The sequence below is a fragment of the Tamandua tetradactyla genome, chromosome 3 (assembly GCF_023851605.1).
Source record: "Tamandua tetradactyla isolate mTamTet1 chromosome 3, mTamTet1.pri, whole genome shotgun sequence".
Lineage (NCBI taxonomy): Eukaryota > Metazoa > Chordata > Mammalia > Pilosa > Myrmecophagidae > Tamandua > Tamandua tetradactyla.
Window position 1 is genome coordinate 67,027,988 of NC_135329.1, and position 24,810 is coordinate 67,052,797.

The window sequence follows — 24,810 nt, forward strand, 5'->3', positions numbered from 1 at the left end:
GGCCCAGGTTGGGAAGTGATGGGTAGAACGATGGATTAGTTTAGATTTGTCTCGGGCAGGATGAGGATGCAGCCGTGGCATGTGGGTTTGACTGACCAGCTCAAAGCATTTTATCATATTTGTAATGACCATAGCAATAGTATCGAGAGCCAGCTCTGCTGAGCATTTGTGTGCTCTCTGTTAAGAATTCTACCTGGATAAATGCACCAAATCCTGATGACCCCGTAAAGTAGGAAGGTAGATATTGTTACTTCTATTTCACCTTTAGGACATGTAGCTCAGAGAGATTCATTAATTTGTCCACTGTTATGCTAGTGGTAAAATTAAGATTAAAAATCTAGGGAGTGCAAATTCAATGGGCCTTATTACCATAACACAAGGTTTCCTAAAATGCTTTATTCTCCCAATTTTCATGCATGCAGGAGGCAGAATCAGTCTTAGAAGGCTGGAGTCCATCTCCATTTCTAATAGCAGAGCTCCTCCAGCCTCTCCTCCCCCAGCTCCATCTGTTAATCCAGGTGAAAATGTTGGAAACCATGTTTCAATCCGTCCCTTCTAAAGGGAAAGCAGTTACAATGGGCAGCTAGACATGGGATTTCCAAGGATAAGCACAGGCTCCCTTGTTCCTGGTAGGGATGCCAATAGACCTCTGGGCTGTTAGCATGGATTCTGCATTCTGTCTTTTTTGTCAGGGCCACTGCCAAGCACTTCATTGGCTGTATTCTTGAGTCAAGTAAATAGGGCCTTGAAGCTCCCTAGATGAAGTAGCCTGGGGAAGGGTTAAGTGGAATTGACCAACTAAATGCCTTAATTCATCTGGGGGTGGGGGGCAGTGGACTCTAAGTGCAACAGAAATCAATTAGAGGAGGAGCAGCAACATTATATTGGGGCTAGGGACACATTTTCAAATTCAGTGCAATTGAACTCTGAATCTAATCTCATCCCTTTAGAATTGAAGTGTGAGGGAGTATGAGTTGGTGGTCTAGATGGTGGTACTGACTCTCCCCAAGCCCCTTACTAAGCACAGTGTATTGGACTGACTTGCTAGGGGTCTTCTCACCTAAGAAGGAAAGGGAGCACGGGAGAGGAGCAACTCTGAGGGATGGGAAGAGCTGGAAAGGCCACCTCTCTCCAACTTCACCAGACTTGAACTCCTTCTGCAACATGCTTTCAGACATGCTTGTAGTTGAATAAGATGTATTTTAATTTATTTAGTGAAACAAATTCACATGAAAGTTGCTACCTCTCAAGGTGTATGGTAGCATATGTTGGACTTTATTCTTAGAATGATTTTTCCTATGTGAGCTCATATTTTTTTCATGTAGCTTCCCCTTTAACACTTGGGATGACATTTGAGAAAATAATTCTAACAGTGATGACAGAACATATTTGTGGATAATTGAATCAACTAGTCAAGGAATCAAAGAAGCCTCACAAATCTCCCCTATTCCTGCCAGCACACACACACACACACACACACACACACACACACCTTCTTTAATTCTTAAGAGTTTAATTAATTCAGATCTTATTGGCACATACACATAAGCCTAAGCAACATTAGGTTCAATTTCTATATAATTTTAGTCTCATAAACATTCCTCTCCCTATTTTGGTTTCTTAACTTGGGCTTAACTTTAAGAAAAAAAAAATTTTTCCCTTCTTTCTCCTGGCATAGGATGTGGTATATACTAGGCTCTTATTTGTCATGCTATGTGCTATGAGGTTTCATTTAATTTAATGATAGTTTGGGTATGCATTATCCTGGTTTTACAGATGAGGCAAAAACCTGACTCAGAAAGACTCAGGGTCTTGCATGAGTGCATAGAAATGGTAAGTGTGAAAGTTAGACTCCAAATGCACGACCATTTGTCTCTAAGCCTGTAATCCTTACACTGCTCAAAATCACCTACCTCTTACATCATTTGCCGCCTTATTTTGTAACGCTTATTTACTTGCTTGCCCCTACAAGACTTGGATCTCCTTAAGGGAAAGGAATGTAGCTTATTGTGTTTGTGTTTCTTACATCTAGTAGAATGCCTGCTACAGAGTCAGTACTTGGTGAATGAATGGATAGAATAGAATAGAATAAAGGTAAGTATCAGCATTTTATTTAAATCTGTGCTGGATGTGCTCTGTATTAAATAATAATTGGAAACCCATTACTTTGCTGGATACACTTCAGCTAATAAAATAGAGAGAGCAAAATATGGATGGCTGGGAGAATGGAGTGCATGGGGTGGTAGGTCCTAAGCCTGTTGTCCTCTGACTTAAGGCAAACCAGGTGATTCATCATATGTGGCAGGTGAGGATTCATGGAAAAGCTATCACAGAGGGTGTGGGGTCAAAGAGAGGATGTTGAAGTTGAACCATGGTTCACACCAGAACTGGGAACAACTCCAAAGGAAAAGGAGTTCTAAAGGAAAGAATTTGCTCCTATCTCCTTAGAATTCCTTTCTATTATATAAGCGACATTTGGAGAAAGGACAAAAGAGAGAGAGAGGAAAACAGGACTGTATTTTCCTGAGTGGTCCTTTGCTAGGAGCTGTAACAGAGAGGAATGAGAATGAGATGTGGGGTCAGGGAAACTGAGGTCCAACAACTAAGCCCTGGCATGTATTTGATGTGGACAAATCACTTCATATACTTAAGTTTTTATTTTTCTCATCTGTGAAATATGCTTACTAATGCCTGACTTTAAAAGTGTCCTGAAAATTAAATGAGATACTTGTGGAAATGGCTAGCATAGTGTCGGTCACATGCTGTTCGTTCAGAATGCATTTAATTAGGTGATTTAGGAAAACCCAAGTCTTCCTGAGTGTTTTCCAGGAAAAATCTTTGTGATGGGAGCTGTGGGTCAGGCCATTCTGGGAATAAAAAGAGGACTTGACCTCCTATGTCCCTGCCGGCCACTCAGTGGAACAACCATGCTGAGACTAATTTGAAACAAATGTAGACTGAAATTACTTTTTCTAAGCCAACTCTCTTCCTGAGGGGATAGGGAAAGGATTCTTTCAATATCTTCCTGTCTTCATTCGTTCACCGCAGGTCTCCTGGTCAGGGCTATGAACTCGCCCCTGCACTAGACACAAACACATAAAGACAACAAAGACAGTTCCCAGTTCTTTAGAAATTATGGCCTTGGTGAGTCATATAAATGCATAGACGGAGTCCATATATGTCAGGAAGGGGTACTGTGCTAACCCAATTCAGACTCAAGTGCCAGCTATTGAGCTCCTTCTCCATTTTAGGCATCTTCACTTACATTCTCTCCTTCAAGCCTCACTGAAACTCTGCAAATCAATATGCCATCAACACATTGAGATGACAAAATGGAAACTCAGATAGGATTTAGTGGTTTCCAATATTTAACTCAAAAGAGAAATTAGCCACTTTGACATTTGAAAATGTCTTTTATATAATTACGCACAATGTAGGAAGATATTATTATAATCTGAATTTATTTTGGAAAATGTATTAGGGTTCTCCAGAGAAATAGAATCAATATATTCATAAGTATTATGAGGTTTACTATAAGAACTGACTCAGACGAACTTGGCAAATCTGAATTCCATAAGGATAGTTGCAAGTTGGGAACTCCAATGAAAGTTTCGATGAATTCCCCAGGAGAAACTGGCTGAGTGAAGTAGACACGGAAATTCTTCTTTCTGACTGCTGACGTCATCGATTCTCCTTTTAAGGTCTTCAACTGATTGAATGAAATGCCTCTCATTGCTGAAGGCAGTCTCCCTTGTTGATTGTAATCAGCCATAGATGCAATCAACTAACAAATCACTTAAATCCACACAGACCTTCACAGTCACAATCAGGCCACTGCTTGCTTCATCAAATACCTGGACATAACCCAGCCAGCCTGACACATGAACTCAACCATCACAGGAAATAAGTAAACTTTTATAACTGCTCTACTTCTAATTCCTCCAAAATGGAAAAGGAAAAAAAAAAAGGAAAGTTTACTAACTTCATAAAAAATATGCTTTGGCCTGTTTTCTTTGCAATTTTTTTCTGCAATACTGGATATATTAGTTTGTATTCTGATGACACAGTAAAATCCAACAATAGCTCACAGAAGCAAAAACACTTCCATTTCCTCCTCTAATCATCTCCCAAGTTGGTGGTTTTTCTGGGGGTCAGCTGAACTCTTTTGGCTTCAGTTGGCTTTGGGTGGGTGGGTGGGGTCTGGGGCTCCCTGAATATATTTGGAACACGGGAAGAAGGAACCTTGGAACTAGAGCATGTCTTTCTCAGGGCAAAGGAGAGAAGCTCAGAGTGACAAAAAGAAGCATGTGATGCCTCTTCAACCTTGGCTTGGAGTGGCATCATTACTGGCATTCATAATCCTTTAGTCAGAGCATAACCTGGAAGTCTGGGACATGGAAGCTTTCTTAGCTCACGGGGGGAGGGGTGGGATGGGGCCAGCGTTGAAAACAGTCATCGTCTTTCATCCGCGTGGCTCTATTATGTCTTCAAATTCAGGTTTTCCTTTATTTCAAGGGATGTTTCCTTATATATTTAGAATGTTTTTCCACTTGTTCTGTTATTACCTTCGGACGTCGGTTAACAAGAGGCTGTTCTTCATATCAGGCTTTTTATTTCTAATTATGTTCAGTTTAGTTACCTTTCCCTCTGCTTTCTCTGCCATTCTCAAGACCAAAGCAAGTGGAAAATGACATGATTAAAGAGAAAAAATTGAGTTATAAATATTGGCAAGCAGGAGGCACATTTATCATTATTTTCAGATGGCATATTGTCAACTTGTAAATCCAAGAAAATCAACTGAAAACTTTTTAAAACTTTGGTAATTGTAAGTTTGCTGGTTACAAAATATTTGCAAATCAGTTACTTTCATATAAGGCAATATATACACATAATACATATGATGCAAAAAGTAACCCAGTCATAATAACATTAAAATGACATGACTAGATAATGTTTGCATACACATTTGTAGCACCTACCTGAACAAAATTATAAGACTCTCTAAACAGGTATAAAACAAGATTTAGATATGTTAAACTTGAACAAAAAATTTCAAGATTGTAAAGGCATTAGTTCTCTGTAAGCTATTTGACATATAAATGGCAATGAGAATTTTAATGAAATAGGAAAAAAAAAAGTCCTTCTGGAAGAATAAGATGATTACAATGTTTAGAAGTGGAAAAGCAGAAATAATGATAAAAGTATTGCCGCACCAAATATTTCAATCTTATATATTGCTGTTTTAATTAAATGAGTTTGGTGTTCACATGGGAGTTTACGAACAATTCAATGAAACAGAAGAGAGAATACAAAAATCTCCACATGTAGAAGAATGAACTGGAGGACCCACAATTCCTGATCTTAAAACGTATTACAATGCCACAGTAATGAAAACAGCATGATACTGGCCAATGGACTCAAATGAAGAGCTCAGAAATCAACCCTTGCATTTCAACCCTTGCATTTATGGCCAAGTAATTTTTTTTGCTTTGGCTTGAGCAGGTGCTGGCAATTGAACCAGGGTCTCCAGCATGGCAGGCAAGAATTCTGCAACCGAGCCACCATCGCACCACCCTGACCAAATGATATTTTGACAAGGGATCAAAGATGACTCAATGGGGAAAAAATAGTCTCTTTAACAAATGTTACTGAGAAAACTGGGTCTCCATTTGCAAAAGAATGAAAAAAACAAACAAAACCCTACCTCATTGCTTATACAAAATGAACTCAAAATGGATCAAAGACCTCATTTTAAGAACCAGAAACTATCAAACTCCTAGAACAAGTGTAGGGAAGCATCTTCAGGACCTTGTGCTAGGCAATGGTTTCTTAGATGCCATACCCCAAAGCACAAGCAACAAAGAAAATATTAAAAACTTTTGAACCTCCAAGGACTTTATCATGAAAATAAAACAACAGTCTACACAGTGGGAGAAAATATATTGAAACCCAATGTTTAGTTTACAAGCTGCTGGAATGCAATACACCAGAAATCAACAGTTTTTCAGTTTACAGTTCTAAGAACCTGAAAATGTCCAATTTAAGGCACAACAAGAGGTCACCTTCACTCAAGAAAGGCTGATGGATCAGGAACACCTCTGTCAGCTGGGTAGTCACATGGCTGGCATCTGCTGGTCTCTTGCTCCTGGGCTCCATTGCTTTCAGCCTGTGTCCTTGTGGGGGTTCCTCACTTTGCTTCTCTGAGGATGGCTTTCATCTCTTGGTTTCCCATGGGTCTTTCTAGGTTCTGGGTTGCTTAGCATCTCATGGTGACATCTGCTGGACTCCAAGCATCTGTAAGCTCTCTCTGTTGGCTCTGCTGTTTCTGTAGGTTCTGTCATTCTTGGTTCTCTCCCAAATGTTTCCCCTTTAAAGGAATTCCAGTAAAAGAATCAAGACCCATCTGAAATGGGTGGAATCACATCTCTATTTAATCAAAGGCCACACCCACAATTGGGTGTGTCACATCTATGTGGACATAATCTAATCAAAAGTTTCCTGCTGCTACAGAAAGGAACGGAGTTGTGAGGCATGCAACATTGTGACTGAACCTGTGGGACACTTGGTCAGGCAAAATACACCAGAAACAAAAGAGCAATTATTGTGTGGTCTCTTTTGGAAAATGTTTATTAGAAAACAGGGGCTTAGGTTGTAAGCTCTTACCACAGTCATATTTAGTCTAGAGTGGTAATTATTATTTCTGGATTTTGAGAGGCTGTTTTATATGTAAAATCTGGTATTTAGAGATAAGAATGAAGCGAGTCAGGTCAGGATTATGGTAATTCAGAACACAGAGGTAAGGAAGACGTTGTCTCTATTTTAGAACCTCACGTACTCTTTGAGACCAAAGGAAGAAAAGTTTATTTTGTCCAGAACCTAAATGTTCTGTAGCACATAATCCAACTCAGCGTGTCTCAATAACTTATTTAAGTAATCAAAACACAGAAAGTCAAGGATAGAACCAAGGCCTTTAATCCTGTATAACTTCATGTAATGCCTGAATATACCCCAGAGTATATTAAGCAGATAATCAAAAAATAATGGCAAAGTCCCTTGAGGGATAGGAGAAAAAATATGGAACTATTAAACTTTACCACCAGGAAAACCTCTGATACTGTGTCAAGCATTAGGGACACCTAAATCAATAGGCCAAGCTCCTGAGGTTTGCTTTTGTGAAGTTTATATATATAGCAGAGAAGCTTAGCCTACCTATAAGGATGCTTAAGAGTTATTTCTGGTTAACATCTCTTGTTGCTCAGATGTAGTCTCACCCTCTCTACCCCCAACTCTGCAAGTGTAAATCATTGCCCCCCCCCCCCGCCCCGTTACTTGGGACAGGACATCCAGGGGTGAAAGTCTCCTTGGCAACATGGGATATGACTCCCAGGGATGAGTTTGGTCCTGGCACCATGGGATCAACATCACCTTCCTGACCAAAAAGGGGAAAAGAAGTGTAACAAATAAGGTATCAGTGGCTGAGAGATCAAATAGAGTCGAGAAGCTACTCTGGAGGTCACTCTTATGCAAGCTTCAGTTAGACATTGCTACCTATTATAACTTGCCAAACCCCAATAAAAACCTTTCCGGCCGATATCAAAAAACACCTTGGGCAATATATAAGATTCTACAAAGGTTCCAAGCACTAGGATAACTTTCTAGAAACCTACAACCTCTAGATGGGTCCCTGGTCCAGATAATTCTTGAAACCTGGAGGGCCTAGCTTCACCAGAACATCAACTAGTTCCATCTCCCTGCCCTCTATTTTTGACAGCCCCTTCCAGCATGACAAATTTAGAATGGGCATAGTCCAAATACCCCTAAAAAGTGGGATAAACATCAAAGGTGATGGTGGAGTTATACAGGGAAGATAGGGTTTAAAAAATGAGTATGACTGCTGGATCATTATATTAATATTTCTTTTAGTCTCCAGTACCTTAGAGCTGCTAGAAGTAAATACTTCAAATTATGGAATTGTATTCCATACCAAACTCTGAAATCTGTTCTACAATTGGTAGTTGCAATGTCCTTTGAAATTTATTGTTTTTTTGTATATATGTTATATTTTACAAAAAAAATGTCAATTGTGATGATAAAAAATATATATTTATTCCTTCCAACATCTAAAGTTCTGGAGCAGTGGGAAGGAAAAATCTGAGAGGATGGTATAGTAGCCCATGACAAACTCTGGGATCTGAATTATAACTACTTGTTAAAGAATGCTTTGAAAATTATTATTTTTTTTACTTTGCATATATATATGTTGTATTATACAATAACAAAATTTGACAAACAAGTTTCCAACCTACAGTATTGAATCAGAATTAAAAAAAATGACCGCTCCTATAAGATTTGATCAAGATTAAAACATGGCTTTTCTGGGGTACATAACACTTTTAAACCAGCACACCCAATAAAGGTTTAATACCCAGAATACATAAAGATATCCATCAGCTTAACAACATATAGACGTGTAACCCAATTTAAAAATGGTTAAATTGATATCTTTCCAAAGAAGATATACAAATGGCCAAAAGCTCATGAAAAAATGCTCAACATCATTACCTATCAGGGAAATGCAAATCAAAACCTCACTGAGATATCATTTTGCACCCACAAGAAAGTTCACTACTTAAAAAAAAAAGAAAATTACAAGTGTTGGAGAGGATGCAGAGAAAAGGAACATTCATTCATTGCTAGTAGCAGTGTGAAATGGTGCACCACTGTGGAAGACAGGCAGTTCCTCAGAATGTCAAGCATAGAATTACCATATGAGCTAACAGTCCCACTTCTTGGTGTACACCCAAAAGGATTGAAAGCAGGGACTAGAACATTTATTTGTACACCGATGAATGAAGCAACCAAAGTGCCCATCAACCAATGAATGGATAAATAAAATGTGCTGTATTCATACAGTGGAATATTACTCAACTGTCCATCCGCCCCACTATATGAAGGAACCCTGAAGGCATCGTGATGAGTGAAATAAGCCAGACACAAAAGGACAAACATTGTGTGATCACATTGCTATGAAATAATTGGAATAAGCAAACCCATAGAGTCAGAAGCTAGAATAAAGGTTACCAGGGGACAGAGTGGGGATAGGGAATGAGAAGTTGAGGCTGAAAACGTGGAGGATTACTATTCAGAGTGTTGGAAATGTTTTGAGAACAGATAGTGGTGATGGTAGCTTAGAATTGTGAATGTAATTAACAGCACTGAAATATGTATCTGAATGTGGTTAAAAGGGAAAAGGTTTGGTTGTATGTTTGGTAATAGAATAAAAGTTTAAAAAAGAGAAAATCTGTGAAACCACACTATGCAATCAGTATACTCTAAGTTAAACCATGGACTATAGTTAATACTAAAATTATAAAAAAGTGCTTTATGAATCCTAACAAATGACCCATATCAATGCAAGGAAATGGAACATATCCTATCAATAGTGTGGTATAGGGAAATTCTGTACTGTATACATGATTGTTCTGCAAACCCACAGCTTCTTGAATTAAAAAAATATATATACATGTATATGATGGGATTGAGATGGTCATGATGTGGTATTATTATATGTGAAGTAAAAAATCTGGCTCTCCAGAGAAACAGAACCAAGAGGATATATGAATTTGTTTCAGACAATTGGTTCACAGGAATGAGGGAGGTTGGTAAATGTAACATCTGTGGAGCAGTTGGGCAAACTGGAATCTCAGGCAGGTCTTGAACCTTCTGGAATCCCACGAGGAGTTGGAGCTGGAATCCCAAGAGGAGATTGTGCTGGAATTCCAGGGACAGTTGGTGCTGCTGGACTCCAGGAGGAGTTGATGGTGGAATCTCAGGAGGAGTTGGCATTGCATTCCTGCAATTTCTTCTTCAGAGAATCTTCATGCTTGCTCTTAGCCCTTTCAGCTGACTGACTGAGACCCCCTACATTAGGCAGGTGATTTCCTTTAGCTAAGGTCAACTGAATGTAGCTGTTTATCTCATCTAAATACCTTTACAGCAATACTTAGATTGGTGTTGATAAAATAACTGGGTATTAAAGCCTAGCCAAGGTGACCCATAAACCTAACTATTGAAGTAGGCTGGTTAGTCAATATTTTCAGGACAACTAACCATCCATGGTTGGAGGAAGGAGAGGGATAGAGCTTTGTCCTTGAGTAGCTTATGAAATGCATATTAAACTTCAAAATGTAAGTTTATTTGTAAAACTCATACTGTAAAGGTACTAGAATAAAATATGGGCACTTTTTTTTTTAATAATTAGGGTATGAAAGACTTTCTAAACTCTACATGGAACCAAGAAAATATAAAACATGTTTCATGGATTTAACTATATTAAAATGTCAACTTCATGAACAACAACCACCACCGAAAAACACCATAGTTGAGGTTATGGTAAAAGATATTTGAAATAATATTGTCATATATATGGCATAATATAGAAAAGATTTTATAAAATTATATTAACTAAAGGAAATTATCATCCTCATAAAAATGAGTCAAAGATTTGAATAGACAATTCATGAATGAAAATATACAAATGGTCAACAAACATATAGAATATATTCACTCTCATGAATACTCAGAAAACAGAACAATAAGAAGTTATAGGTTTTTAAAGATCCATATTATTGACCCAGGTTTCAAACATGGGTAACCCAGTTACCTTTCCCCACTGGGATAACCTACTGTTCTCAGACCTGGCACAGGCTGTGTTCAGCAAGTTGTATGTTCTCTCCACCAGTCAGTGTGCTGGCCAAGCTCAGGTCAGACCTCCCAGCTCCCAGGCCTGTTTATGCCTGTGCACTTGATAGGGCATTATTTAATTTAATTAAATGCAATGAAACAGTGAATAGAAAGTAGAGACGTTGTTGCTGTAAGGCTGAAGGGTTTGGAGAGGTCCTGAAGAATGAATGATTTTTTTTTTAATGTTGACTTAGACATGAGAAAGACAACTGTAAAAACTGAGGATAGAATAAAAGAGAGCATATAAATCCTGGAGCAGCCAGGTCAAAGAGTGCTTCACAAGTGTTGTAGAGTTCTTGTCCTCTGCAAAGAAACTAAACTTGAAGAAAATAGAGAATTCATTCTGATTATCTTTTAGGCAAAAAAGAAAATGGACAAAACATACAAACAAATAAACAAACAAAAAACAGATACATCCAAAGATTGTCCGTGGCAAGTTTAACAACGTTTATGTGACTAATGTTGGGAAAAATTCATAGTCTATGTATTTAATAGTAGGAGCATTATTTTTGGTCCAATTAAACTATTTAAACATTTATAAGAATTCCTTTTTACAATGGCGAAAATTTTTCAATAGCAGAATTCTCTAGATGAACCAGGTCTCAATTACAAATCATTATTTGCCAAAATGATGGCACACGAAGTAGAACATGCAAGACTAGGAAACAAAAGTTTCAAAGAAAAATGTCACATTGTCTATAAAAATGAGGTGGAACTCATAAATGGCTAGTCCTTGTTTTTAACAAATCACTTTTAAAAAGAAATTATTTATCATGACCAATTACTGTTGCTCAGAAAAATCATTATAGAGCGATACTGATTACTTAAAGAAAACTTCTCATCTTTTCCCCATGAATTTATATACTCAACTTACCCAATCACCTCCTATCCCAGTCACAATGAACTTAGAAAAGAAGTTATAAAGGCAATACTTTTAACTGTCTCTGCGGTCTAAACTCTTCAATGAAATGGCCCTGGAAAAAGCTTACAGTTATGTTTTAGAAAAAAATAGAGGACATGAATATATTTCTAAAAGTATTTCTTAATGTTATCAACTTCATTGACACTGTAGCTTTAGCATGGGATAAACTGCCCAGTACATCTATTACGATGGCTTCCTAAAAAAGTGACCTGAGGTTAACTCTGCTGCAGAAAACTCTGAACTCTGAGACTAAACAAAGAACATAATTTGTTAAGTGACCTCAAAGCAAATGAGTTCTTTACAGTCTGTCTTCACCTCTAGAATATCAGCTCCAAAAGAGAGGAATTTATGCCTCTGGCTCACACTGGTGCCTGGATTAGCATTTGTTCTAAGTAAAATAAAATGTTCGCTTGCATTGGGTGTTGCTGCCAGGGACACTTGCAGAGAAAGGGTTTTCCAGAAGACCAAAACAATTGGAGAGCAGGGGCTTTCCGAGAAAATGGGACAGTGGTGTTCACCCTACAGATTGCAGATAAGCAGCGCCTGTTGAGAAAGCAGGTGGGGTCCAGGAGAACCGACAGCACACAGGTCACCCAGTGTACATCTGCTCCCCGCTTTGTCAGACCCCGATGCAAATGGGACCTGACGTCAGGAGGTGAGAACAGGCTTTCACAGGCCCTCTGTCAGTCCCGCCTCTCCATTCCCCCAGTGGAGCTCCGTACCCCTTGCAAATTGCCGCTGCCCAATTCATAAATCTTTTATTGCCCAAATAAACTTTGACATAATGTTAAAAATGCCTCAGTTTATCATCGGCAGGCCCATTGTAGGTACACACTGAATCTCTGTTGATTAAATGAGTCAAGAAATTCAAATACCCGATTCTAAGTTACTTCCAGCAGTATTGTTTATAAGGAGATGACTGTGTATCAGGAAGTGCCCAGACTTACAATTGAATCAGGAACCCCTACCCTGCTTTCTTGTTGTGGGGTCTTGGTTGAATTATTTTTTATGGATTCAACTTTTGCATCTCTAAAATAAGAATCAGGTCTTTTAGTCTTCCTGATCAGATCAAATAAGATCATTTCTGGAAATGGCCTGGTAGTATGGCCTCAGTAGATGGCAGCTGTGATGATGATGGCAGATGTGGTACAGGGATCTCCCGCCCTTGAGTGCTCTGGAAACTAGAAACCTTTCTAGTTTCCAGACGGCACTTCCCAGCCTCGAAGGGGCCATGCGCTGTCATGGAGGAGACTCTCAGCCAGAAACACTGCTTTCGTGGTCACACTGCAGAAGCACTGCCTTGGTAAGCCGAACAAAGGGACCATTATTCTCACCCCCAGACAATGCCAAGAAGGTGCTGGGTGGTCTGGAGCACAGGAGACAGATAATGGAATGTTTCCATTCATCAAAAATTCAAGGACGCACACCAGCTGCCCGCCAGCTGGGAAAGGCAGCTCTCCTGCGTCCCAAGGGTGACTCACTTCTGCTGGGAGCTTGAGTCACCCTTCACCTTAAGGGACTGGTTGAGCACAGACAGTTTCATGACCGTCCGTGCAAGACCTAGTAAGAGTCTCAAAAGGGAAGCAACACAAACAAGCAAAGGCGGTTACCCCTCTCGCTAGAAAAGTACAAACTGGCTGCTGCTGCAAATTTGCTTTACTTTCACCTTACGTGTACTGCAGACTCTATAACTGATCATGCTTCTCTTTTTTTCTTCAACTTTGGGTAAAGTTTTATTCAACTTTAATGTCAATTTTGGGTTCTTGTCTAACGACAGAACAAGAAAGTATGAACGTATAGCGTGGTTTTTTTGTATGGGGCACTTCTACAGCCTTTATTATTTCCCGTCCTAAATTTTAATATATTCCATGATCCACAATGGTTTCCCTCATTTTTGTGTTTGGATATATGTTTTTTGGTCATTTCATAAGCTCTGCTGGACAAGTCATGAGCACATATCAGGAAACACAATGGGACCGTTATTTAAACATTCTTTGTGAGACAAAACCTACCAGTACTTCTCTCAATTCAACTAAAAATATGGCATAGCTGTTTTTATATCTTTTTGGTAATTTGAAAAACTGAGGTTTGGAGATACTTAACAAAAGCCATAAAGCTGGGAATCAAATCTTTTTGATTTAAAGACCAGCATGCAGCATCTTACTGTTAAGTCATCTGTCATCTGGCAATATTCCTCTAACAGCCACAGCTCACATGCATTGTGTGCTTTCCAAATTCCAAGCACTGCTAACCAATTTGCAGGAAAACGATCTCATTTAGTCTTAGGACAACCCCTTCAATAGGTTCTATTCTTATTTACGTCCTAAGATGCTGGTCCTGAGATTTAAATATTAAGTCATTTACCAGATTCCTGGAGTTAGGAATTGACGGATGCAGGATTTAAACTAGCATCGTGTGAAACCAGAGTCCACCTGCTGAGTCATTCCATCAAATGCCCCCTATTTCCACTTAAACGTATTTGTTGAAGGCTGATGGACAATGCCCAGTGTCTCTCTGCAGGTTTGGGTCTCAGGCAAAATCCATACTGAGTCTGTGAGGCTTTATGAGCCAGTCAGTGGGTGCTAGTTTGCTGATTTGAAAGGAATGCCTTAACTTCTTCTCAGAGAGCTTGTGCTTAATCCTACACTAACAAACATAAAGCAGCTCAGGAATTGGGTGTTGCAGTCCCCAGAGTGAAATAAAAACTACAATAGAACATGAAGATGCAATGCCATGGAATTAATGAAAGCTTTTTGGCATGGATTATTGCAAGGAGGAAATTATTCATGAGAGAAAAAAGAAGGAGGTGGAGGAGGCAAGACTCCACTCTTGGCAAGCAAGAGGGGATGAAATGACCTACTGGGGTGGGCTAGTAGAGTGGAAACGATCCTTGCTTGGACAGCACCTTTTCGGTTTTGTTAGCTATGTTTATATCCAGTTCTTTTCCCAGCAGAAAGGGTCCTTCCTGTTCACATTAGTTTACTTTATTCATCAGTCTAGGGAGGGAGACTCCCCACAGAGCAACATACAAATAACCACCTTAATAGAGAGAAATTCAATTTCCAGGAGAAGAATCATCTGTTTTAGTTACATTTTTCCCATAAAAACGGTTTATCTGGTTGCTATTTTTGCCGCAGCACAGCAAGGTTTTATTTAAATTCACGATTAGACAATTGAGGCCTGATTATTTCCAATCTTATGTTCTTGGATCTCTGATGCCCCAGCCCACAGGAATTTTACCCTCCCGGATGTCCCCTGGACTTTTTTGCATGTCTGCTCCTGCTGTCATGTGGGGTGTGTTCCCCCATGCCCACCCCCGTGAACTTGTCCAGCCTTTGCATTCTGTTCGTCCTTCGATTTCATCCCATGCCCCCCCCCCCCAGGAATCCCCGTTACTCATGCCCACACTGCCTCATTGCAGCAGCAAGCACCAAAATAACAAAATTACTGTCCTCCCACCTCCTTAAGTAAAAGAGTCACACTGAAACTGACAGGGGTCTTCCACCTCAGTGGAAAGAGCTTTGAAGAAAACAGGCTCTCATGTACTTGGAAAGCATTTTAACTTGAAGAAACTGAGCTGGAGGCCATGGAATGAAGGAAAGAGGGAAAGCTTGCAAAATGCAGATAGGTCGAGATGGGGCCATGTTGTGCGGTGAAAATCCTCTTGTGAAAAAGATAATATGCAATGCAGTTTAAAGTAATAAAAAGGCTAAAGGTGATGAGCGGGGGTGGGGAGGATAGAAGAGAGAGAGGGTTCCAGGGAGAGGGAGGAATGGATAGAAGCAGAAAATAAACAGCAGGAAGGAGAACATTCCAGAGGAACTCAGAAGAGTTCAGTTTCCTGAAGCACTAGAAGAAGATAAGAATGTTTCCCCCCTAAGTCTCCTTAATTCATTTGACTAATTTTGATTGGGTACCTACTAGGGACTTTTTAGGAGCTGGCTAGAATGTTATTTTTCAGGCTGCCTGTGTATAACACCTATTGAGCCATCCCACCAGCCTGTGTGCTAGCACTCTCGAAGACAGGCCCCCCCCCCCCCCCATTACCTTTCTAAAGGCGGTTTCACAGAGACTTTCAGCTGCTAATTGTACTTACCTGGCTATCTAGCACAGACCACCGAGGTGTCAGAGGCAAATGAAGGTAGCCATGGAGACATCCAGTTTCAATCATGCGGCATAAGAGATAAAATTGAGGTCTGTGTTATGTGAGTGTTGATAACTGGGCAACACTGAGAGGACCTCAGGGGTTTAACTGTAAGTTTCCCTCCCCATGTGCTCCTGTGGAGAGGCCCCTCCCCCCCAACCAATTAGCCCTCCTTATCATGAGGCCTTGTGCTCCAGTTGCACAGCAGCCTGCGGATTTACTCAAGCAAGCCAGTTGCATTCTCCTCCCAATCTCATCTGCTCACAGTCTGGTGTTGTGCGTTGGCCACAGACACTACTGGGGGGCATCCCTCCCTTGGAAAATTGAAACAAAGTCAGAAGAAAGCTGTGAGCTAGACATGGCAAGGGCAAACATATATGAGCATGTTGGCAGGGCAAGCATATATGAGCATATTGGCAAGGCAGAGAAGGGGTCCAAAGGAAACACCCCAGCCCGCCATTGGCTGCTCCATCCCCAGAAGCTATCTCAGAACTTGACTTCCTTCCTGAGGATAGCACCCATCTAGGATTCCTCTCAAATGCAAATCCTGATTCAGTAGGTCTGGGGTTGGGGCTGGATGGTGCTGGTATGCTCATCTGGGGCATGCATTCTGAGAAGCAGGTGCCACGGCACGCCAGGGGTTTGCTCACCTCCATAGCACCAGCACTAAATAAACTCTTTGCTTAGCTTAACCGAATTGTAGCAGGTCAGCCAGCTTTGCTCCCGATTCAGGCATGTAGCTTCAAATGCATAAGTAGGGAGTGGGGCAGAGTTTGGAGACAGACTGGGCAGATGAATCAGGCACAATCCATAGTCCCGTAAGGCGGCCAAGGCCAACACTGGCGATTGTCTAGCTATGGTTGATGGGAATTCTTAGGTTAGATTGCATTGGCAATGGTCACTGGCTAAGTAAGCTTTGTTACTGGCTCTTAATTGTTGTGACTTTTCCCTCCCATCAATTTGGTGTAACTGAAGAGTAAGGCATAAATATCTGGCCTTTCAGAAAAGGTGCTCTGTGGTAGTAGGACAAGGATGCATTCTATACATCTAAAGCTGGGGACTACACTCTGCGACTAGGTAGGCAGTTGATTAAAACCAGCTCCAGAAAAGTGGGCCACGGTGACTCAGTGGCAGAGTTCTGGCCTGCTATGCTAGAGAACCAAGTTCGATTCTTAGAGCCTGCCCATGCAAAAAAAAAAAAAAAAAAAAAAAAAAAAAGCTAAAAACTAGCTAAAAACTAAAAACATTCCCTTGGAATTCCCTTGGAATCTTTTGACCCCTGATCATTCCCTGTTAGAGAAGCAAAGATAGATTCAGGGACCAGGAAAGGTTTTGTACAAGAGGTGACACCTACACTAGTCTCTGAAGACTAGGTAGGAATTAGCTCCAAAGGTGGGGAGTGCAAGGGGCATTCCAAGCTGCGAGAACAACATAAAATTGGACATTTGGGGAGCTGTGAGTAATTCAGTATGGCCAGAGTGCAGGCTATTGGTGTGGGCTGGGGGCGGAGACCGACTGGGAGGAGAGGTAGGACTGAGAAGCAGGCAGAGGACAGATTGTGGAGAACCGTGAGCTTTCCTGAGGAGGAATTAAAATCCCTTCGGAATATTGTAGTTTGCAAGATGGTACCTGGACAAGGAAATACAGTGAGTTTTCTCCCCCGGTATTTATTGAGCCCACAGCCTAGACCTTTTTCTGTCTAATGCCTCACTGGTGGGCCCTCAGGGGACCCCAGCAGACTCCCCTGCCTGCCCCCTTGCCTTCTGGTTTCCATATCTCCCTCTCACATGGAGGACAGAAAGATCACGAGGAGAGCAGATTTGGAAAATGGGACTTGGAGGGCAGAGGTTTTAAGGCTCTAGCCTGTCTCACTGTGGAGTACAAGACGCTAAATGCTGAGAAGATACGTTGACACCATGTTTCCCCAAGATAAATGTTCTTTATATGTCCCTTATATATTCCTTACATGCTTCCTAGATATCTTTCTTATAGTTTGCCCATAGATTCCTTATGATATTCCCTATCACATAATCTAAGGATTTTTGTTAGTTTTGTTATTGTAGTTGTGATTGATTCGTTTTCACCCTTAACATGCTCGAGAGCATACTTTGAAACGGTCACAACATGAACAGTCATCTGAAGATAAATAGAGAATGTGACTGGAGTAAGAAGAATTTCAGTGTAAGAAAAGCATGTGGTTTATTTTGTTTTTATTACTTCAACTGATCTAAAACCAGCTCTTGCTATTTACATTAACCCTTGAGTAAGAGCTGTGGAAAGTCTGTGAAACCAGTGCAATGAATATTGCACGTGAATTGGGAAAAGAGTTATATATAACATCTGTTTTTGTTCTTGGACAGGGTGCATTATTTCATCATGATGTATTCCTGATTTCAGAAATCTATTCCCCACAGATCACCAGAAGATCTCCTGTTTTGCCGTTTCTGGATAATGAAAACTCTCCATTTATGTATATCTTTCAGGCCTTGCCTTCTGTGATGGTTGGGTTCATGTATCAACTTGGCCAAGTAATGGTGCCCAGTTATCTGGCCAAGCAAGCACTGGCTTAACTGTTACAGCAAGGACATTTCATGGCTGGTTAATAAACGAGAAGGCTGATTTATGAAATCATCCGTCAGTTGGTTGCACCTATGGCTGATTACATTTATGATCAACTAAGAGGAACGCCTGCCACAATGACAGAATCCAATCAGTTGGGTTTAATTGAATCTGTTGAAGACTTTTTAAGGGAGAGGTGATGCTTGATGCAGTCGGAAGAGAGAACTTTCACTTCTATTTCAGCTAGCTAGCCTCTTCTGCGAATTCATCAAAAGTCTTCATCATTGTTGCTAGCCTACAGCCTGTCCTGTGGAATTTGGACTCATGCATACCCACAGTTATGTGCAACACTTCTATAAAATCTCATATTTACAGTTATCTCCTGTTGGCTCTGGTTCCCTAGAGAACCCTGACTAATACACCTTCTTAGAGTGACAGTTACTAATTTACTAATCAAGAAATTATCCTTACCCTTTTCAATCAGGGAATGTTTTCCTGGAGAAATACTGGCAGGATCATTAGCTTGAACTATAAAATATCTCATCAGAGAGTTTCTCAGTAGGGAGCAGTTTAATCTTCCTTGCTTTTTTTTTTTTTAAGGGACTTTTAAAATGAAGAAATTCTAAGATATATCTAAGTTTTTGAGAAATAATTAACAAACAACCCTTCATCAAATTTACATTGAGATTCCCATTGTAAACATAGGAGGCAAAATTAATCTGGCAATGTTTTTTGTTGCGTGATTCTTCAAACTTCTATCCCTGAAGTCCGATCTAAAGTTTAACCAGAGATTTCGTTGGGCTACAGAAGGAATTTCTTCAGTAAGACCACAGAGCAGGCTCTGTTTTATTCCTTGGAAAATCCTCAAGAACAGAGATGATGGACCTAAGAAGTTTAGGAGGAGGCAGGGTGCTTCCTTGGAGATGCTCAACCCTTTTGTTTCCTGTTGCATGAGCCCATTCAATGAATGTTCGTTAAATATCTATCAGGGACTGACACTGAAGCATTCTGAATTTTTTTTTCCCTAGGAGTTTCAGGTAATGAAAAATGTTCAAACAGAGGCCATCACAATCAAGAATATGTGAGATTTTAGTTTCTGTTTTCGAGCCACTTCATGCTAGAGTTCTCACGCAGGGATGACACAGCTCTTAAATAGATCAAGCAAGGGGAGGCGAGCAAAACTGGGGTCTCCCAGCAGAGGTTCAGAAAGCAGGAGTCAGAGAAGCACATGGCAAAGCCAGAAATCAGAAATGTGGGCTTGGGGTTGAATTTGAACACGATAAAATGATCTGTCTTCCAGGAGAGTTATTTTTGAATGATTAGTTTATTTAGCGTTGCTCAGCTTAAAGGTGCATAAAAATAGAGTTAACAATCAAATAAAAGGCATTTTTTATTTAATAAAATAGTAAGCTTTCAATTTTAAGATGGTTTTATTCAAGCATATTTTATATTATTAACATTTTTATTGGCGCCAAATTTGAATAATTCATAGTTCATTAGGCACTACTACATTCACCCAAAATTGGAAAAATTACAGTGGTATCTGTAAAATAGAAACATTGTAAGTATTTTTTAAAAATCTGCTTCTTTGTGTTGAGCATATTTTTCCACATTTTAAAACACTTTCTTTTTGTAAAGTGGATCATGTGCTAATGGGTCCAGTTTTTGGTCAAGAAGCCAAAGCTTTTGTCTCTTCATTAAGGTACATCTGAAAGGAAGTGTCTAATAATTGCTGAGCCCCTCTACTCAATATGCCCGTTTGAGAAGGTGGTCATGGTGCAGGTTTTAAGATATTTTTATTATTTTATTACCCAGAACTTCTTTTAAAACAAGACCATCAACCGAAGTCTTAGTGGGTTGTAACCGTGTAGGGCTTGAATCCTCCTTTTCTTCTATCTCAAAGCATCATCTTTAAACTCTCCATGGAATTATTTAATTTGCAATATTTTGACAACTTTCATAGAATTAAAGCTGAGGTGTCAGTTGTGTTAGAAATCAATTCTAGTTAAATGATGTGGAATTATTTTATCTGAGAACGTTACCTTTTTAAATAAAATGAAAAGTAGAACTAAGAGCACTTAGACTGCATATTTATGAAGCCAGCATAAATTTCCCAATGTTTTACAAATAGTACCTGGCTGATGTTCTTCTAGAAAGAGGGTCTGATACTCTGTTGGTCCAGGAGAGATCCTTATCCACAAATGAATGCTAAATGAGACAAATTTAGTCTAAATATTGAAAAGGACCGCTTTCCTGCATTAATATCTGAATGGCTGTGGCATGGGGTATTTTGTAGGCAGTGATTGCTTCATCTTTGGGGGTGTGCAAGAGGAAGCCTGGTGACTCTCGGTGGGGCCCTTTCTAAGGAGAGTCCAAAACCAGAAGGGGTCACCAGCCTAGAAGACCTTTCAGATCCTTTCTGAATCTGTCTTGGGCTGTGACCTCATATCTGCCACCTTCTGCCAGTTCTTCCCTAAACTTCTCTTCCACGCCCCAAGGTTGCAACACAAATGGAAGCTTCCAGGGCTTCTCCAGATTCTTGCTGGAGAGTTTATCTGGGGTGCAGAGAAGGGCTCCTCTTCTCGGCAGCTTCCTGAGAGTTTTGGAGTCTCAGGACCCAGGCATCTCACTGGGATACGGGGAGAGTTGAGTCCCCCTGAACACCCTCTCCGGTGCTGACCCCTGTGAGCGGTGATGGGGGTTGGGGAGAAGCAGGAGCAGGAGACCAGCCCCCCGAAGGCCTCCAGCAGTGTCCGCTGAGCCACACTCTGGTTCTGGGCTCCACTCACGGATTTGGGAGGTGGCTGGCTCGAGCTAACCCTGCTGCACTGTGTCTTAGAAGACAGCAACGGGGGACGGGGATGCCTCCCCTAGAGTTCCCTGAAGCCAAACAGGTTCAAGCCTTTCTGAGAAAGGCTCTTTTATTTCTTTCTTCTAACCCAACTTCACCTCTAGCGTCAACTGATTCCCTTGTTTCCTAGTGGTGCTCAGATTGGTTTTTGGTGCCTATACCCAGAAGAACCTCAATTTGTATAATGATTTAACCTCTTGCACAACAGAGAATATACGAGGCAATGCTGGGCCCTTGCTTATTTTAAGAAAGCAGCAAAATCGATTTAAATGGTAGAGTTGCCATTTTAAAGAGTGGGGTAAACTATTCTCGGTTCACCCAGAAAAGAAATGCCTTGAGCCATTGCCCAATTGTGTGCAGTAGCAATGAGGCCACAAAGCATCCAGGGCAAGAGCTGGGCCTCTGGAGCGGCTCTCCAGCTCGCCAGGCAGTGGGCAGTTTGGGCAAGGGATCATCTTGCTGAGCTTCGGTTTCCTCCCATCAGAAATAAAATTGGACCAGCTGATTCCTAAGGTCCGTTCTTGTGTCCACAAGCTTTAATCCAGGCAGTTGTGTCACAGAGAGGTCAAGTGCCTGACCTAAGCACACAAAGTTGTGAGGGAATGCATGAAGGCCAGGACTGAGGCATAGGGTGTTACTGCCCCTGAACACTTCCAGGGGACTCCCCATGTGCAGAGAGCACTGGTGCCCTGGAAGTCTCTCCTGGTGTGTGGTGAAGGTGATGTGCCCCCGACTCCCCAGGCCATCAGGTCAGCACATCCCTCTAGATAGCAGGCTGCCTCCTTCTGCACTCCAAGTCCCGACTGCTTCCCCCCAGTCACTTACACAGCCAATTTAATGTACACGGATTATTGCTGGTTCTGACACTGGCCCTTTGTGGCTTTGGATATCCATGTCTACTGTGATATTTTGATAGTGAAGTCCAGTGTGCCATGCAAAATGCAGAGAGAGCAAACAAAAGAATGTGAGAAGGACTGCAGCATGTCCTGGCCTCATGCTGCTGCAATTTTTACAGCATCGTTGAATTTTTTTTTAAGCCAGAAGATTATTTCCTATGAACACTTGGCACATGGACACCCTATTAGAACTTTGCTATATAGAAAATGCTAACTCTCCCACATGCATTCCTGGCCCATGTTTCCTATGCACCTGCTCAGCTCCCAGGCCCTGGCACACAGGCTGCAGGGAAAGACCAAGGGTGCTGGTAGCATCTGGAGGCACTGGGAGAGGAAGGCAGGGCCTGCTCCTCAGTGCTCCAACCCTACTCGGAGGTGCCACCTTCTCAAATACTCACCCTTTCCGAGGCTGAATCTCTGGCTGTGAAATGGAGTGTGTGAGCTCCCTCCACACGGCCATCCTGGGGCTGGAAGCCACAGACACCGGAGCAGTATCTCCAGCAAGGCCCGTTCACGACCACGAGAATCAGAACTTGGGGTGTTTTACCTAAAAGCATTGATTTTTTTCAGCATCATTTCGATGAATCTGGGAACAAGACAAAAACCATCAAGCAAAAAGAACCACAATGAATAATCTACCATGGAGGATTTCTTACTGTGGTTGAGTGTACGTGAAAATATCAGAAAATCAGCTTTCTAGTTGATGCTGTGATAGGTCAGGCCTGTCATTGCCCCTCCAGGCCTCCAGTTCTTGTCACGTCTATACAATGACAGGGTTGAGGCAGCTGCTTCTAAAGTTGCTTCTTGCTCTGGGTCAGTGTTGGCTCCCAAAATGGTTTAGTGTGACTGATCTGCACAGGAGCCAAAGACCCTGGAAGCTTGGGTCAAATCAGTGCTTATGCTACCAACTTGCCAACCCACTGAGGGAGTGGCAAATCCAGATGTGTTTGGGCTGGAGGTGGGGGCATTGAGTGTGTCTGTGTGTTTGGGGGGGCTGGGAGACATCTGTATGGGAGGACTAGAGAGCACTCAGAATGAGCCAGGTAAAGGGGAGCCAGAACAATCAGGAAGCTGAGGAAAAGGCCCTTCAGCTAGGAAAGATATCAGCTGAGAATAGGAAACCATCTCCGCACTCCAGGGAGCCTCTCTCAGGGCTTGTTATCCACTGGGGCACAGCCTCAGGGAGTGGAGGCAGAAGCAAAAACCATTAGGAAACTCAGGACAAGTTGGTATTTCGAGGGTGTGTAAGTTGGCAAGCTACTGGAATGTGATATACCAGAACTGGAACGGCTTTTATAAAAGGGAATTTAATAAGTTACAAGTTTACAGTTCTAAGGAAATGAAAGTATCCCAATTCAGGCACCAACAAGAGGTGACCTTCACCCGAGGAAAGCTGATTGGTCTGGAACAGCTCTGTCAGCTGGGAAAACGCGCTGGTCCCTTGCTGGTTCCTTATTCCTGGGCTTGTGCTTTTAGCCTCTGTTCCTGTGGGGATTCCTCACTTTGCTTCACCGGAGCTGGCTTTCATCTCTTGGCATCTCTTGGCTTCCCTTGGCTCTCTCCAGTTCTGTCTTACTTAACATCTCATGGCGACATCTTCTGGGCCCCAAGTAGCTCTAAACATCTGTGTCTTTGTTCTCCACGAGCCCACATCTGTGTCAGCTCTGAGGCTTCTGTCAATTCTCTAAGCTCTGTCCTTTCTGTCTTTTCTCCAAAATGTTTCCTCTTTTAAAGGATTCCAGTAAACTAATCAAGACCCACCTGGAATGGGTGGAGTCACGTCTCCATCTACTCCAAAGTTAATGCCCACAATTGGGTGTGTCACATCTCCATGTAGATAATCTAATCAAATGATATCAACCTACATTATTGAATCAGGATTTAAAGAAAGGGCTGTTCCCACGAAATTGGATCAGGATTAAAACATGGCTTTTCTAGGGTACATAATAATACTTTCAAATCAGCTCTGAGCATTTTTTGTTTTTCCTCTGCAGGTTGGGTAGTCCCATATTTCCAACCTTCCCTGTAAATACAGGGTAAGCCTCTTATATTTACATGCTCTTCCCTATGGCAGGAAAAAAACAGAATAAAAAAGTAAAATAAAATTGTGCAGTTTGTGTATTAAGAAAGTCTGGACATTCTCTTGTTGCCAAATACCTTTCCATTCAACAAACACTGAGCACATGTGACTCTGCAACTTATTTTCTCCATGGGCTTTGGAAAATGTCTAGGTGTCACTAAGTTGCCTTATCTTTAAAGAAATTCAAAGAACAAACAAGAAATAAATGGAAAACCAAGATTGTATGTGAAAAATTCTCTCGGTATTTTTCCAGCTTCCCTGAAGCTTAATCAATTATTTTGCTCTCTACTTCTCCTCCTGGATGGAACTCGTGCCCTTGAACACTGAGTGTACTCAAGTGACTTGCTCTGAATGGTCTTTGATACTGTAAAGGCAAGTTAGTCTTATCAAGTGGAAAGTATGACCACAGTAGCTGACGTCTCTGGTTAAACCCTTCCATTTATCTAGCTTCCATTTATCAGCTATCAGTATCTAGCTGAAGGGATGTCCTTTTTAATTCACAAATAGGGATTCTAACTGGGTGGCAGGGAAGGTGAACACAATGTTGGGTTACCCTTGGAAAAATGTCACTAAAATGGGTCAGCCTTTCCTTTTCAGAGCTGTGCTCATCTGAAA

At 41.2% G+C, this 24,810-nt stretch overlaps 1 long non-coding RNA gene across 1 annotated transcript in view; it reads left to right on the forward strand.

Moving 5' to 3' along the window:
• Positions 1–18,505, forward strand: part of LOC143677366 (uncharacterized) — a 38,059-nt gene extending 19,554 nt beyond the window's left edge. Inside the window, exon 3 of the long non-coding RNA XR_013172528.1 lies at positions 18,293–18,505. This is a non-coding gene — a long non-coding RNA (uncharacterized LOC143677366). The remainder of the gene's footprint in view (positions 1–18,292) is intronic.
• The last annotated feature ends 6,305 nt before the right edge of the window (positions 18,506–24,810 follow it).